At 45.8% G+C, this 16,964-nt stretch overlaps 1 protein-coding gene across 1 annotated transcript in view; it reads right to left on the reverse strand.

Annotated features, from left to right (window-relative positions):
• Positions 1-16,964, reverse strand: part of LOC144499562 (uncharacterized protein C3orf85-like) — an 87,040-nt gene that overhangs the window by 58,406 nt on the left and 11,670 nt on the right. The gene's annotated exons all lie outside the window — the stretch shown is intronic.

Here is a 16,964-nt window from a genome sequence, read left to right on the forward strand (position 1 = left end):
CGTTCTCCCCGTGTCTGCGTGGGTTTCCCCGGGTGCTCCGGTTTCCTCCCACAGTCCGAAAAACATTCTGATTAGGTGCATTGGCTATGCTAAATTCTCCCACAGTGTACCCGAACAGGTGCCGGAGTGTGGCGACTAGGGGATTTTCACAGTAACTTTATTGCAATGTTAATGTAAGCCTAGTTGTGACACTAATAAATAAACTTTAAATAAATGATTCTCTGCTCCAGGAGCAGATTCTGGGACTTATACAGTTACATTTTTCATCAACTGCCAGGATGCTTCTGCAAGATAAGATGTGACAATCAGAGATTTAATATAACACCTTGTTGCAAAAGACAAAAATGCTTTCTATCATTTACAGTCTCCTTCACACGACTGCACCTTTCAAGCTGCTAGATCCTCAAATATATATCTTACTGTCTGTCTTGCACTGAGATGGTATTCCTGAGCCCACTATCTGTGGTATTCCATTTACAGGCTGAAATCAGTGATTTTTTGATTTTATTTATTTATTTTTTTGATTTGATTAATTATTGTCACATGTATCAACAAACAATGAAAAGTATTGTTTCTTGCGCGCTATACAGACAAAACATACCGTTCATAGAGAAGGAAATGAGAGAGTGCAGAATGTAGTGTTAAAGTCATAGCTAGGGTGTAGAGAAAGATCAACTTAATGCAAGGTAAGTCCATTCAAAAGTCTGACAGCAGCAGGGAAAAAGCTGTTCTTGAGTCGGTACGTGACCTCAGACTTTTGTATCTTTTTCCCGAAGGAAGAAGGTAGAAGAGAGAATGTCTGGGGTGCATGGGGTCCTTAATTATGCTGGCTGCTTTGCTGATGCAGCGAGAAGTGTAGACAGAGTCAATGGATGGGAGGCTGGTTTGCGTGATGGATTGGGCTACATTCATGACCTTTTGTAGTTCTTTGCGGTCTTGGGCAGAGCGGGAGCCATACCAAGCTGTGATACAACCAGAAAAAATGCTTTCTATGGTGCATCTGTAAAAGTTGGTGAGAGTCGTAGCTGACATGCCAAATTTCCTTAGTCTTCTGAGAAAGTAGAGGCGTTAGTGATCTTTCTAAACTATAGTGTCGGCACGGGGGGACCAGGACAGGTTGTTGGTGATCTGGACACCTAAAACCTTAAGCTCTCAACCCTTTCTACTTCAGCCCTGTTGATATAGACAGGGGCATGTTCTCCTCTATGCTTCCTGAAGTCAATGACAATCTCCTTCGTTTTGTTGACATTGAGGGAGAGATTATTGTTGCTGCACCAGTTCACCAGATTCTCTATCTCATTCCTGTCCTCTGTCATATCATTGTCTGAGATCCGACCCACTACAGTGATATCATCAGCAAACTTGAAAATCGCATTGGAGGGAAATTTGACCACACAGTCATAGGTGTATAAGGAGTATCGTAGGGGGCTGAGAATAGCCTTGTGGGGCACCGGTGTTGAGGATGATCGTGGAGGAGATGTTGTTGCCTATCCTTACTGACTGTGGTCTGTGAGTTAGGAAGTTCAGGATCCAGTCGCAGAGGGAGGGGCCAAGGCCCAGGCCACAGAGTTTGGAGATGAGTTTTGTGGGAATAATAGTGTTGAAGGCTGAGCTGTAATCAATAAATAGGAGTCTGACATAGGTGTCCTTGTTATCTAGATGTTCTAGGGTTGAGTGCAGGGCCAGGGAGATGGTGTCTGCTGTGGACCTGTTGCGGTGGTCGTTGCACAATATGTATACATTCATGTTGTTACACTGAGTACAATTAGCAAAGAAGATTGACCTTCTAGTCCATGCACTCACTGCATTAATGTTAAACAAGCTAATCTCCTCCTTGCAGTTCTGGGGATCTACTCTTTCGATTGTCTTGTGTGTCCAGTGGAGAATGAGGCTATTTGGCCCATCGAGTCTGCACTGGCTCACTGAGAATTCCACCTAATCCCACCCCGCCACCTTATCCTTGTAACCTTGCACATGATTTCTATTCAGCTAACAATCCAATTCCCTTTTGAATACCTCGATCAAACCTTCCTCCATCCTCTCAGGAAGTTTGTTCCAGACTCCAGCCACCTTTGGGTGAAAAAAAAGATTTTGATGCTCTCTTGAAAGGGAGATGTTTCTCACTATCCCTGTCCACTATCGCTGTCCATATCTCTCAGGATCTTGAATACCTCTATCAAACCTCCTCTCAGCCTTCTTTTCTCCAAGGAAAACAGTCCCAATCTCTCCAATCTATCCTCAGAGCTAAAGCTGTTTATCCCTGGAAGGCCGAAGGCTGCATCATCTTTGGCAAAGAGAGCACGTGAAATATCATACTAATGTGTGAATGATCCTTCAGGTAATAGGTCCTTCCAAAGCTTAGTGACCAGTAATTTTCGACCTCATTTCCTGAAGGTACAGTGAGGTTAAGATTTTACAGTCCCTGGCTGCTCTTCAGTACTTGGCCCAACTCGCCATTCCTGTACTGAGAGAATCAGGAAACTATGAGATAAAAAATAGCAGCAGAGTCCAAAGTTGTGCCCAGCCAACACCCATAGACTCAGACATGAGAGGTCTCTTGGAGAATGATCAGGAGCAACAACACTGTATAAGATATTTCCTCTCAATTTAGTCTGGCCACAGCCAAAGTGATTGCTGAAGTTTTACACAAACCATCAATGCTGTCTTCATTCTACTTTTATTTGGATGCTGTGCCAGAATACTGAAAACAATTTAAAAATAAAACTAATTAATTTAATAAAAATAAACATCTCCAACAAAGGCAGCAGTATGTTTTTTCAAAAAAGTATACTAAATCTCCAAATAAGTAACCAAATATGCAACCAACCAACTACTGAAGTAAATTTATCTGCACTATGTAAATTAAAATGAGTAAAATATTGATACAAAACAGTCAGAACCATTTTATGTTTGATGCACTTTCCCTGACTAGTGTCACTAATGATGTGGAGATGCCGGCGTTGGACTGGGGTAAACACAGTAAGAAGTCTCACAACACCAGGTTAAAGTCCAACAGATTTATTTGGTAGCAAAAGCCACTAGCCTTCGGAGCACTGCTCCTTCGTCAGGTGAGTGGGAATTCTATTCACAAACAGGGCATATAAAGACACAAACTCAATTTACAGAATAATGGTTGGAATGCGAGTCTTTACAGGTAATCAAGTCTTAAAGGTACAGACAATGTGAGTGGAGAGAGCGTTAAGCACAGGTTAAAGAGATGTGTATTGTCTCCACACAGGACAGTTAGTGAGATTTTGCAAGCCCAGGCAAGTCGTGGGGATTACAGATAGTGTGGCATGAACCCAAGATCCCGGTTGAGACCGTCCTCATGTGTGTGGAACTTGGCTATTAGTCTCTGCTCAGCGACTCTGCGTTGTCGTGTGTCGTGAAGGCCACCTTGGAGATCAGAGGCCGAATGCCCGTGACCACTCAAGTGTTCCCCAACAGGAAGATAACACTCTCGCCTGGTGATTGTCGAGCGGTGTTCATTCATCCGTTGTCGTAGCGTCTGCATGGTTTCCCCAATGTACCATGCCTCGGGACATCCTTTCCTGCAGCGTATCAGGTAGACAACGTTGCCAAGTTGCAAGAGTATGTACCGTGTACCTGGTGGATGGTGTTCTCACATGAGATGATGGCGTCTGTGTCAATGATCCGGCACATCTTGCAGAGGTTGCTGTGGCAGGGTTGTGTGGTGTCGTGGTCACTGTTCTCCTGAAGGCTGGGTAGTTTGCTGCGGACAATGGTCTGTTTGAGGTTGTGCGGTTGTTTGAAGGCAAGAAGTGGGGGTGTGGGGATGGCCTTAGCGAGATGTTCGTCTTCATCAATGACATGTTGAAGGCTCCGGAGGAGATGCCGTAGCTTCTCTGCTCCGGGGAAGTCCTGGACGACAAAGGATACTCTGTCCCCGTGTACCGTGTTTGTCTTCTGAGGAGGTCGGTGTGGTTTTTTGCTGTGGCGCGTCAGAACTGTCGATCGATGAGTCGAGCGCCATATCCTGTTCTTATGAGGACATCTTTCAGCGTCTGGAGGTGTCTGTTGCGATCCTCCTCATCTGAGCAGTTCCTGTGTATATGGAGGGCTTGTCCGTAGGGAATGGCTTCTTTAACGTGTTTAGGGTGGAGGCTGGAAAAGTGGAGCATTGTGAGGTTACCCGTGGGCTTGCGGTACAGTGAGGTGCTGCGGTGACTGTCCTTAATGGAGATGCGTGTATCCAAGAATGCAACCGATTCTGGAGGGTAGTCCATGGTGAGTCTGATGGTGGGATGGAACTTGTTGATGTCATCATATAGTTGTTTCAGTGATTGTTCACCATGACTCCAAAGGAAGAAAATGTCATCGATGTATAGAAACATAGAAAAACTACAGCACAAACAGGCCCTTCGGCCCACAAGTTGTGCCGAACACATCCCTACCTTCTCGACCTACCTATAACCCTCCATCCTATTACGCTCCATGTACTCAATATGGTCTCTTAAAAGACCATATTGAGTTCGCCTCCACCACCACTGACGGCAGCCGATTCCACTCGCCCACCACCCTCTGTGTGAAAAACTTACCCCTAACATCTCCCCTGTACCTACCCCCCAGCACCCTAAACCTGTGTCCTCTCGTAGCAGACATTTCCACCCTGGGAAAAAGCCTCTGAGAGTCCACCCGATCTATGCCTCTCAACATCTTATACACCTCTATTAGGTCTCCTCTCATCCTTCGTCTCTCCAAGGAGAAAAGACCGAGCTCCCTCAGCCTATCCTCATAAGGCATGCCACTCAATCCAGGCAACGTCCTTGTAAATCTCCTCTGCACCCTTTCAATCTTTTCCACATCCTTCCTGGAATGAGGCGACCAGAACTGAGCACAGTACTCCAATTGGGGTCTGACGAGGGTTTTATATAGCTGCATCATTATCCCCAGACTCCTAAACTCAATCCCTCGATTGATAAAGGCCAGCACACCATACGCCTTCTTAACCACTTCCTCCACCTGCGGGGCCGATTTCAGAGTCCTATGGACCCGGACCCCAAGGTCCTTCTGATCCTCTACATTACTAAGAGTTTTCCCTTTATATTGTACTCCTTCATCCCATTTGACCTACCAAAATGGACCACGACGCATTTATCTGGGTTGAAGTCCATCTGCCACTTGTCTGCCCACATCCATTTCTATCTAGTGTATAGCATCGGTTGAAGGTCCTGTGCGATGAAGAGGTCTTGTTCGAACCCACGACTTGCCTGGGCTTGCAAAATCTCACTAACTGTCCTGTCTGGAGACAATACACATCTCCTTAACCTGTGCTTAACGCTCTCTCCACTCACATTGTCTGTACCTTTAAGACTTGATTACCTGTGAGGACTCGCATTCCAACCATTATTTTCTAAATTGAGTTTGTGTCTTTCTATGCCCTGTTTGTGAATAGAACTCCCACTCACCTGACGAAGGAGCAGCGCTCCGAAAGCGAGTGGCTTTTGCTACCAAATAAAGCTGTTGGACTTTAACCTGGTGTTGTGAGACTTCTTATAGTGTCAGTTGTCTTAGATGGCAGCACTTTTTCTGAGAGTTTTGGCCTTTGGGTGAAACCATGATTATGCAGATGGTTTGTCCAGGATGAGGCTCGCCCGTTGCACGTTGGGTGTGCTGACACCTGGCAGTGGTGAAACCGTAAGCATGCAGGGGATCTCCCTGGCTTAGGGTAGAGTCAATGATCAGGGTAGCTAGTGAGTCTGATGCAATTTTTCAAAGCCTTTTTGACTAAGATAAAGGATCAGAGCAAGCCAGAGATGGGGGTGCAATGCATTTTCTTGTCATCTTGGATCTTGTTTGTCTCTCTTATGGAGGCCATGAATTGGATTCAATTGGAATTTGGCTTTTGGAGCATGCAAGGCAATGGATCTGGGCTTGCCAGGTCCACCCTCTGCATTGGCGTTGTAACTTCAAGAATGGAGTGAAACATTTTTTTAAAAGTTAGAAGGTTGAGGGTTTGAGCCCCAATCCGTCACTCAATCACTTAATCTGAGTGAATACTTCAGTGCAGTTCTGAGGGAGCGTCATTTTCTCAGGTGTTGTCTTTCACATAAGATTTAAACTGAGCTAACTTCTTTCAGATGGATGTAAATGTTTTTTGAAGACCAGTAAGTTGTTCTGGTATCCTGGTTAACATTCATCCCTTTACTAATGTCACCAAAAAACAGATTAACCACCTATTCATCTCATTGTTATTTGTGGAAATGCCTGCAGCATTTGGTGACAAACAATAGTGGCGATCTCGGATCTCCATTAATCTCCGACCCCCGCACTTCGTCAGCTAAAAATGTGGGAGCATAAAAATTGGGTGGCTCAATTTATCAGCATGAAGTCTGCATTCCTGCCTGTGGCATTTTATCATTATCAATTTTCAAGATAAATGAGACTCCCATCACAAAGGGCCTAATTTAAAAGTGAATGCCATGGCCTATTGACATGACTGACACTGCACTATTTTCACTGGCAATCAGAAGGCGGTCCCCACAATGGTAAACTTTGCCAGAGAAGCCTTGTGGGAGGCAGAATGAGTCCTCAAGAGGTAAGTGATTTTTTTTCATTTTTGGAACATTCCCTGAGGGCCAGTATCACAAATTCTCCTTCAGATCCTGCAAAGAATCCTTGAGCACCTCTAGCTATGATTATTTCTACCTTCCTCCTGATTGACATCATCTCTAAAAGCAGCACCCCTCCTTCCACCCACCACCTCCTCCTCCCTCACCCCCACACTAACCGTTGCCCCTCCCACCTTCCCCAATCCATTAGGGATGATTTTCTTTGGTTCCCAGAGGAATTTGGTCGTCAACACAAATCCCATTCCCACTCGTCGACTCTGGCATTGTTCCTGCCAGCTTCAGCCGGAAGACAGATGTACAAAATTAAAATCTGGCCCAGATGTTAACACCATTTGGGTTTTGCTATATTTCCTTTCCCCAGGTGTGCTGCCCTATCTGAGCCACCAACAAGTCAATCCTGCTAAGTTAGACCCAAAAATCAAAGCTAATTCCTTTGTTGTGAAGCGCTTTGGGACATCCTGAGGACGTGGAAGGTCCTATATAAAGAATAGATCTTTCTTTGCAAGTGGCCATTGTTCTATTCTGGCCATTCAAGAAAAAAAAGGAGAAAATGAAATGTTCAATTTCATAATATGGCACAAACTTCTAAAATATACGTGCATCTGAATAATTGTGTATCCGCATGCTTTCTCCTCCCATCCAGCCTCCCATCCATTGACTCTGTCTACACTTCCCATTGCCTCGGCAAAGCAGCCAGCATAATTAAGGACCCCACGCACCCCGGACATTCTCTCTTCCACCTTCTTCTGTCAGGAAAAAGATATAAAAGTCTGAGGTCACGTACCAACCAACTCAAGAACAGCTTCTTCCCTGCTGCTGTCGGAAGGGTATTCTGTCCGCCGTGTCCCGTGTTTGTCTTCTGAGGAGGTCGGTGCGGTTTTTCGCTGTGGCGCGTCAGAACTGTCGATCGATGAGTCGAGTGCCATATCCTGTTCTTATGAGGGCATCTTTCAGCGTCTGGAGGTGTCTGTTGTGATCCTCCTCATCTGAGCAGATCCTGTGTATACGGAGGGCTTGTCCGTAGGGGATGGCTTCGTTAATGTGTTTAGGGTGGAAGCTGGAGAAGTGGAGCATCGTGAGGTTATCCGTGGGCTTGCGGTACAGTGAAGTGCTGGGATGACCGCCCTTGATGGAGATGTGTGTGCCGTATCCCAGTGATGATCCCATTGTGCCCGGGGTTTCCCAATCAGCGCAGAATTCTTTGCTGATAGCCCGGGTTACTATCTTTCTCCGGATATGCCCCTTCTGAGGGCATGGAACAGTGAGTGGTCCTATTGTTCCGACTGCAAAAAGGTTCGGGAGGGTTGGTGTTTCTGTCGTGTAAGTACCATTGAAGAGGAACACATATCCCTTCTTAGCCCGGTAGCATTTAGTGTCCCGATTATGAGTTTGTTTATATTGCCAATTGCTCGGTTTACTTGACTCCCCGTTTGATCCCACCACCTGGTAAGTATCAAACGGATATGTCCATTCGGCTGAGCTGACATGAGTCCCATTACACTGTCCACAAATGAGCTGCCTCCCCGCGGTTACATTCAGGCATTTCTGTTCATCACAAGTGCAAGTAAACTGACCCTTATTAACCCGACAATGCTGACGGACACACGCGTCTGTACGCAGGAATCATTCTTGGGGACCAAGGCATAGGCACATCCCCATCCCTGCCCCGTAAAACAAAGCGGTTAGCTTGCAGTCCTCCCCCCTGTTGGAGCCCCCTGCACACAGGATCTGTGGGATTTACAAGTTCCACACATCTCCCCTGTATACCTCTTTTATATTTGCCAATTTGTCCCTTACAGGGTGCATCTGATGTATCTACTGTATATAAGTCTTGAGCGGTCCACCCAGGGGTGGTTACAAATAGGGCTTCTACTGATTGTGCTAATCTAATGGGTAACATACAGTTCGATTCCCGTGTAAATGTATGTGAGCTTTGTAAAATAGGTTATTCTCCAATCCAGTCAAATTTACAGTCGCGACAACGCAAAGTAACACAGTTACATACGCGATTACATACATATCCACAACGAGCAAGTATCAATCCTAATACTGTAAGTTATACAATTTTCAAAAGTTATACTGTCAACCCGAACGCGCCAGTTGCTCTTGCTTGCAGTCTTTGCCTGTGTTGAGGAAAGCAATCGGGTCAATTCATTCATTCATTTCTTTGTGTAATTTCAGCTGGGTCCAATGTTTCCATACACCTTTCCCTCTTATGTCTATACAGGCACAGGTGTCTCCACTAATTATAACTTCATACGGCCTATTCCATTTTGGTGCAAACCCTGGTTTGTCAGGTAATATTTTTACTCGGACGCGACTTCCCGCTGTTGGGACGTCAGGGAGCATTTCAAGCTCTCTCTGCGTCTCTTTTTTCTTGATTATCTTTTACCAATTTGCGCATCCCTTTTAGTTGGGCGCTTGGTTCCAAAACGTATCTCCTGATTTTATCTTTTAGTGGACCTACATCGGTCCCACCTGTTATGATGCTTTCTGGTAATTGCATCGCCTGTCCTGTCATTAGTTCATAAGGGGTTAATCCGGTTGTCCGGTTTGTGGTGGCTCTGAGCCTCATTAGTATAGTGGGCAATACCTCTGTCCACATTTTTCCTGATGTTTGTATGGCTTTAGCTAATGCATTCTTAAGTGTTCTATTCATATGTTCCACCATTCCAGAACTCTGTGGGTGGTAAGGGATGTGGAATTTTTGTTTTATCCCCATCAATTGGCATACTGTTTTTACCACCTTTCCAGTGAAGTGCGTCCCTTGGTCCGAATCGATTTGGTCCCCAACTAGGAATGACCTCTTCTGCCAATATCCTAGCCACCGTGGTAGCAGTACAATTTGTAGTAGGGAACACTTCTACCCACCTGGTGAACTGGTCTATAATAACCAGACAATAGGTTTTGCCATGGGATTGTGGTAGTGGCCCTGTGAAATCTATTTGCAGATGTTCCCAGCGTCCCTTTGGTCGGGGCTGGTGTCCCATCTTAATTTTTATGGGTCAACCAGGGTTGTGTTGCGCGCATGTCACGCATCGGTGACAGTGTCGGGCTATGTCACTTCCCATTCCTTTCCACCACCATTCCTTTCCTATACTAGTTATCATGGCCTCTCTACCCGCATGTGAGAGTCCATGGTGTAGTTCCAATAGGGTGTTTTGTATGCACTCTGGTGCTATTACCTTATCTTCCCATCTCCAAACGTTATCAGTCCCTTTGATCACTCCCTGTGCTTCCCACTTCTCTTTTTCCTCTTTCGAGGTATCCTCATGTAAGTCCCGAATATCTATTTCGTCTCTTGTCTGTTCTGTTGCTGCTATTGGCAGCTCGCCAACTGTCTCCTGTTCTAAGGCTAACTGTGCTGCTCTATCTGCGGCTTGGTTCCCTTTGAAATTTAACCAGTCCGGGTTATCTCTTCCTGGTTCTTTCTGGTGCGCTTTAATTTTGATTACTGCGGCTTCTCGAGGTTTCTCGCTAGCTTTCAACAATGCCTCAATTCTTTGTTGGTGTTTGATAGGAGTTCCTCCCGTGGTTTTTAACCCTCTTCTACCCCATGCTGTCATATAATCATGTATGACTCTGAATGCGTGCTGACTATCTGTATATATGTTTACCGTTTTGCCTTCAGATAACTCTAGTGCCTGTGTGAGTGCCACTAGTTCTGCCACTTGCGCAGATAGACCTCCGTCAATCCTTCCTGACCTTACTGTCTCTAATTTATCATTTACTACTGCCCACCCTATCCGGGGTGATCCTTCCACATATTTGCGTGAACCATCTACAAAAAGGGTCTCCTCAGCTATTGTAAAAGGTACATCCTTTATCCTACCCTCTTCTATGTCCATATCTATATCCCCACAATTGTGTGGCTCTCCTGTGTCTAAAATCCCTTCTGCTGGGTTATTCCCTGTGTCCCTTATTATTATTATTAAGGATTTGCTTGGAGGTAGGAGGACAGCTTCCCACTTAGCCCTTCTCATGTTTGAGATTGACCTTAGTTTTCCCGTGTTCAACATTTCCACCAAGGTGTGTTTGGTGTGAAGGATTATATTCCCTGCCATGATTATTGGCTCGCTAACCTTTACAGCCCAATCCAAGGCGGCTATGCACCTCAGCAGTCCGGTGACTCCCGGCCCTTCTGCGGTTCAATAATACCCTATTGGGTCTCCTTTTGTCGCCATGGTCCTGTGTTACCACTGCGGAATAGAACCCTCCCTCAAATACTACAATGGATGTGGAAGTCCTTATTAGAATCTGGTAATCCTAGTCCAGGGGCTGATATCAGTTCTGTTTTTAGTTTGTTGTAAGCCTCTTCCTGCTCGGGTCCCCATTCTGCGGGGTCTCAAGTTGGTTTTCCCCCTTTGAGTAGTCTTTGTATAGGTTCTGCCAATTTTGCGAACCCTGGGACGAAACTTCGGCTATAGTTAAATAGTCCTAGCATCTCTCTGACCCCTCTTACAGTGACGGGTCGCGGCATTTGTTGTACTGCCTTCTTTCGGTCTGTTGGTATTTCTTTAAGCCCTGGGGATATAAGATGTCCTAGGTACAGGACCTGTGTTTTCCCGATTTGTGCCTTTTTGGGGCTCACCTTTAACCCTGCGGTTTTTAGTTTGTTTAGTACTAGATATAATGCTTCTTGATCTCCTGACTTGGACTCCGAAGCTATTAAGGTATCATCTAAATATTGTAGGATCGTGCTACCCTCTGGCAGTTCTACCCTGTTCAGGATGTCACTCATTACTCGATGGAAGATAGCGGGGCTGTTGTGGAATCCCTGCGGTAGGCGAGTCCAAGTGTACTGTTTGTCTCCCACTGTAAAGGCGAATTTGTCTTGGGATTCGGGATCCAAGGGTAGGGACCAGAATCCATTGGCTATGTCCAATACTGTGAATATTTTTGGCTCCTGTGACAGTCCATTCAGGATTGTCAAGGGGCTTACTACAATGGGTGCAACTTGGACGTGACTTTATTGAGTCTGGTGTAATCTATCGTGAGCCTGTAGCTTCCGTCAGGTTTGCTCACCGGCCATGTTGGGGAGTTAGTGGTGCTTGTGGTTTCTCTCAGAATCCCCCTTTCCACTAACCCTTTAACTATCTCCACTACAGCTTTCTCTGCCTCTGGTTTTATTGGGTATGGTCGGTGGGGCTTATGCTCCGGTCCAGGTACCTTTATTGGGTCCGTTTTAGTCAAACCGGGATCTAACTTTGTTTTAGTTCATACTCCGGGGACAGACGCACAGATGGCTCCGAACCCTCCTGTCTCTAATTCCCAATTTTTGGTGGTGACTGTGGCCACCTTAATAGTTTCGAGGTGACTTGTGAGTTTCCCTATTCTAGTTTTCCGACCGTCCTGTCTTGGCCAGATTAATTCTCCCTTTCCGCAGTCTATCAAAATCTCATATTCTTTCATTAAATCATTTCCCATTATTGTACCCTTGTTATTTTTACACACATAGAACCTCATTGGTATATACAAATTATTTATTTCTACTAATATGGTCTCGCTCAGGTTCCCTCATATCCCGGTTAGTAAATCATTTTACTTGTAGTGGGTAAGGGTAGGTCGGTGACAGATATGGATGCTCCTGTGTCCACCAGCATCTCACATTGCCTGCCCCCTACTAGTGCAGACACATAAATCCTTCCCTCCTTCTTACTCTTATGAATGGGGGCTGCAGACCGTCAATCTTGCTGATCTCGGAGGTTCTGTGGTTCCTCCGGTTCTGCTGTGGTCATGGATCGGGTCGGGGGTCTCCCATGTTTATCCCAACACACTGCTTCTGTGTGTCCATGTTTATTACAGTGGCTACAATGTTTCCCACTGCTCCCAAATCTGTTTCCTTTCCTTGGGGCGCAATCCCTCGCAAAGTGCCCTTGTCGGCCACAATTGTGGCAAGTCAGTTTGGGCTTAGTTCCGTTCCCATTACTGTAAGCGGCTTCTCTTTCTAGCCTTGCTCTTGTCTGGGATTTCCCCTCTCTGCCTCCCGGTACGCCACTAGCCCATTCTACCAATTCATCGTAACCTTGGGACATAATCACTCCCATTTTTAGGATGGTTTGGTGAGCACTAGAGAGTCCATCCTTAAAAGCCTGGATGAACGCTTGATCCCCACAACCTGGGTTTCCTTGCCCTGAGCATTCTTGATATACTTGGAACAACCGTTCCCCGTATTCAGAAGCTCCTTCCCCCTTTAGCTGCTTGGTTGTGGCAATTCTGCTCCAGTTAGTAGGAGTATTCCCTAATACTCTCTGAATTTCTGTCTTAAACTGGGTGAAGGGTGCCTGTTGGGCATCTATTTCTGCTGTTAGGGTGACTAGAAATCATAGAAATCATAGAAACCCTACAGTGCAGAAGGAGGCCATTCGGCCCATCGAGTCCGCACCGACCACAATCCCACCCAGGCCCTACCCCCACATATTTACCCACTAATCCCCCTAACCTACACATCTCAGGACTCTAAGGGGCAATTTTTAACCTGGCCAATCAACCTAACCTGCACATCTTTGGACTGTGGGAGGAAACCAGAGCACCCGGAGGAAACCCACGCAGACACGAGGAGAATGTGCAAATTCCACACAGACAGTGACCCGAGCCGGGTATTCGAACCCAGGACCCTGGAGCTGTGAAGCAGCAGTGCTAACCACTGTGCTACCGTGCCGCCACTATGTGTCCACCGTCCCCCACTATAATCCTGTGCTGGAGGAGCAACGGGTCCACCTGCTACCTGCCTCCACTTATCTGCTGGACAGGCTGCCCTGACCAGTTGGTGTACGTCTCTCAGGTGTAATTGGTGTCCTACCCAAATTGTATCTAATTCTTCCCAGAATTTAGTGTTTGCGCTTCTAGGTTGTAATTTACCCAGGGAAGCCGTTATCTGCTGCCTCTCACCTTGGGTGAAGGGTTTATAATTCGCTTTTGGCTGCGCATCTGTTCCCCCTCGGGTTACTGGCGCTAAGTTGTGTTCTAGTGCTTCCCACTCCTCTGGAGGAGTGGTTCGTCCCTGTCGTGTGGACTCATAAGGCGGTCGAGGAACAGTTTCCCCTCTCCATTGATTCTCTTCTAACACTTGGTTTCGTTTCTCCAGTTCCCTTACTCTGGATTCTAACTCTCTAATCTTTTCTTTATCTTCACTCCACTTTTTAGTAGAGGTGACTACTTGCTCAATTAGTCCAGCTAACTGTTGTACTAATAATACCCCTATCTTCTTTGTCATGTCTCTCTTTTCTCCATCTATCCACTTTCTCTGCTGTTCTAAGGTCTGAGAAGTATCCCAGCCATCCCTTTGCATCCTCTTTATTAATGCTTGCCTGTCTGTCATGTACACTTCAATGAGAGAACCTGCAGATCCCCTCTTAACTTCTTTATCTGCAGACTTTCGCAGACTTCACTACCCGCGGTCACTATTGCCGCCTTGGCAACATGTTTTAGGCACTGTATGGCCATGATTACTCCCCAGTAAAGTGTGCTCTCTACCGTAGGGACTTCACTACCCCCGGCCACTATTACTACTCTAGCACTGTGTTTCACTACCGTCTCAGGGTTTCAATTTATACTCACGGCTTCCACTATTACCAGCTCGGCAATGTACTTCTCCACCGCAGTCCGGCTCTAGGTCAGAGTTGATCAGCTCCTTTTCTGCACCACTTTACAACATTGACAGTCCAGTACCCAACTATACAAACTTTCATGCGAACAGGTGGCAACTCTGCGTTTGTTCGCCACTACAGAGTTTGATGTTAACTGACCTTTGCCACTTGTGCTTCACAATGCTAAGTGCCCTTGGTGCCTCTACGCCCACTTCAGGTTCCTGACCTTCGCGTGGGGGATTTCCCCTCTTAACAACCGGTCTAAGGCTGCGCGTTTGAGACAGGCACTTCCTTGTCCTCTAGTCGGTCAGCACAAGTAACAGTTACTTATCACTATCAGCAGTTAGTACTTATCACTATACCATATACACTCAATACTTATTACTACAAATACCCCTTAAGTTTAACCCCTTTCAAACTATATTCTTGACCTTGTCTGACTCCCACAGATTCAGTGAACTCTACCCCGGCTTTCCGATCGTGGCCAATCGATCAAAACTTACCAGTAATAAGATCCTTGCTGACTACGCCAATTGTTGTGGGAAATTTACCACCGGAGTCAGACTGGAGGTTCAATAACACAGTTTTATTTCGGACACGAAGCTTCGGGGAGAAAGCACTGGTACTCCGCAGTACTTGGCAGCTACCTTCTCAACTACACAATAGCAGTTGATCATTTTTATACCTTTTAGACAATAGGTAGTCCGGACATTAGCCGTTTAACACATCATTATAAGTTGAGTAGACAGATCATGAGGGAGGAACTGACAAAAATCGACTGGAAGCAGAGCCTAGTGGGAAAGACAGTAGAACAGCACTGGCAGGAGTTTCTGGGAGTAATTGAGGACACAGTGCAGAGGTTCATCCCAAACAAAAGAAAGGTTATCAGAGGGGGGATTAGACAGCCATGGCTGACAAAGGAAGTCAGGGAATGCATCAAGGCAAAAGAGAGAGCCTATAATGTGGCAAAGAGTAGTGGGAAGTCAGAAGATTGGGAAGGCTATAAAAACAAACAGAGGATAACAAAGAGAGAAATAAGGAAGGAGAGGATCAAATATGAAGGTAGGCTAGCCAGTAACATTAGGAATGATAGTAAAAGTTTCTTTAAATACATTAAAAACAAACGGGAGGCAAAAGTAGACATTGGGCCGCTCCAAAATGATGCTGGTAATCTAGTGATGGGAGACAAGGAAATAGCTGAGGAACTTAATAAGTACTTTGCGTCAGTCTTCACAGTAGAAGACACAAGTAATATCCCAACAATTCAGGAAAGTCAGGGGGCAGAGTTGAATATGGTTGCCACCACAAAGGAGAAAGTGCTAGAGAAACTAAAAGGTCTGAAAATTGATAAATCTCCGGGCCCAGATGGGCTACATCCTAGAGTTCTAAAGGAGATAGCTGAAGAAATAGTGGAGGCGTTAGTTATGATCTTTCAAAAGTCACTGGAGTCAGGGAAAGTCCCAGAGGATTGGAAAATCGCTGTTGTAACCCCACTGTTCAAGAAGGGAACAAGAAAAAAGATGGAAAATTATAGGCCAATTAGCCTAACCTCAGTTGTTGGCAAAATTCTAGAATCCATCGTTAAGGATGAGATTTCTAAATTCTTGGAAGTGCAGGGTCGGATTAGGACAAGTCAGCATGGATTTAGTAAGGGGAGGTCGTGCCTGACAAACCTGTTAGAGTTCTTTGAAGAGATAACAAATAGGTTAGACCAAGGAGAGCCAATGGATGTTATCTATCTTGACTTCCAAAAGGCCTTTGACAAGGTGCCTCACGGGAGACTGCTGAGTAAAATAAGGGCCCATGGTATTCGAGGCAAGGTACTAACATGGATTGATGATTGGCTGTCAGACAGAAGGCAGAGAGTTGGGATAAAAGGTTCTTTCTCAGAATGGCAACCGGTGACAAGTGGTGTCCCGCAGGGTTCAGTGTTGGGGCCACAGCTGTTCTCATTATATATTAACGATCTAGATGACGGGACTGGGGGCATTCTGGCCAAGTTTGCCGATGATACAAAGATAGGTGGAGGGGCAGGTAGTATTGAGGAGGTGGGGAGGCTGCAGAAAGATTTAGACAGTTTAGGAGAGTGGTCCAAGAAGTGGCTGATGAAATTCAACGTGGGCAAGTGCGAGGTCTTGCACTTTGGAAAAAAGAATAGAGGCATGGACTATTTTCTAAACGGTGACAAAATTCATAATGCTAAAGTGCAAAGGGACTTGGGAGTCCTAGTCCAGGATTCTCTAAAGGTAAACTTGCAGGTTGAGTCCGTAATTAAGAAAGCAAATGTAATGTTGTCATTTATCTCAAGAGGCTTGGAATACAAAAGCAGGGATGTACTTCTGAGGCTTTATAAAGCACTGGTTAGGCCCCATTTGGAGTACTGTGAGCAATTTTGGGCCCCACATCTCAGGAAGGACATACTGGCACTGGAGCGGGTCCAGCGGAGATTCACACGGATGATCCCGGGAATGGTAGGCCTGACATACGATGAACGTCTGAGGATCGTGGGATTGTATTCATTGGACTTTAGGAGGTTGAGGGGAGATCTAATAGAAACTTACAAGATAATGAACGGCTTACATAGGATGGACGTAGAGAAGTTGTTTCCATTAGCAGGGGAGACTAGGACGCGGGGGCACAGCCTTAGAATAAAAGGGAGTCACTTTAGAACAGAGATGAGGAGAAATGTCTTCAGCCAGAGAGTGGTAGGTCTGTGGAATTCATTGCCACAGAGGGCTGTGGAGGCCGAGACGTTAAGCGTCTTCAAGACAGAAATTGATAA

This window comes from Mustelus asterias, chromosome 10 (assembly GCF_964213995.1).
Source record: "Mustelus asterias chromosome 10, sMusAst1.hap1.1, whole genome shotgun sequence".
Taxonomy (NCBI): Eukaryota; Metazoa; Chordata; class Chondrichthyes; order Carcharhiniformes; family Triakidae; genus Mustelus; species Mustelus asterias.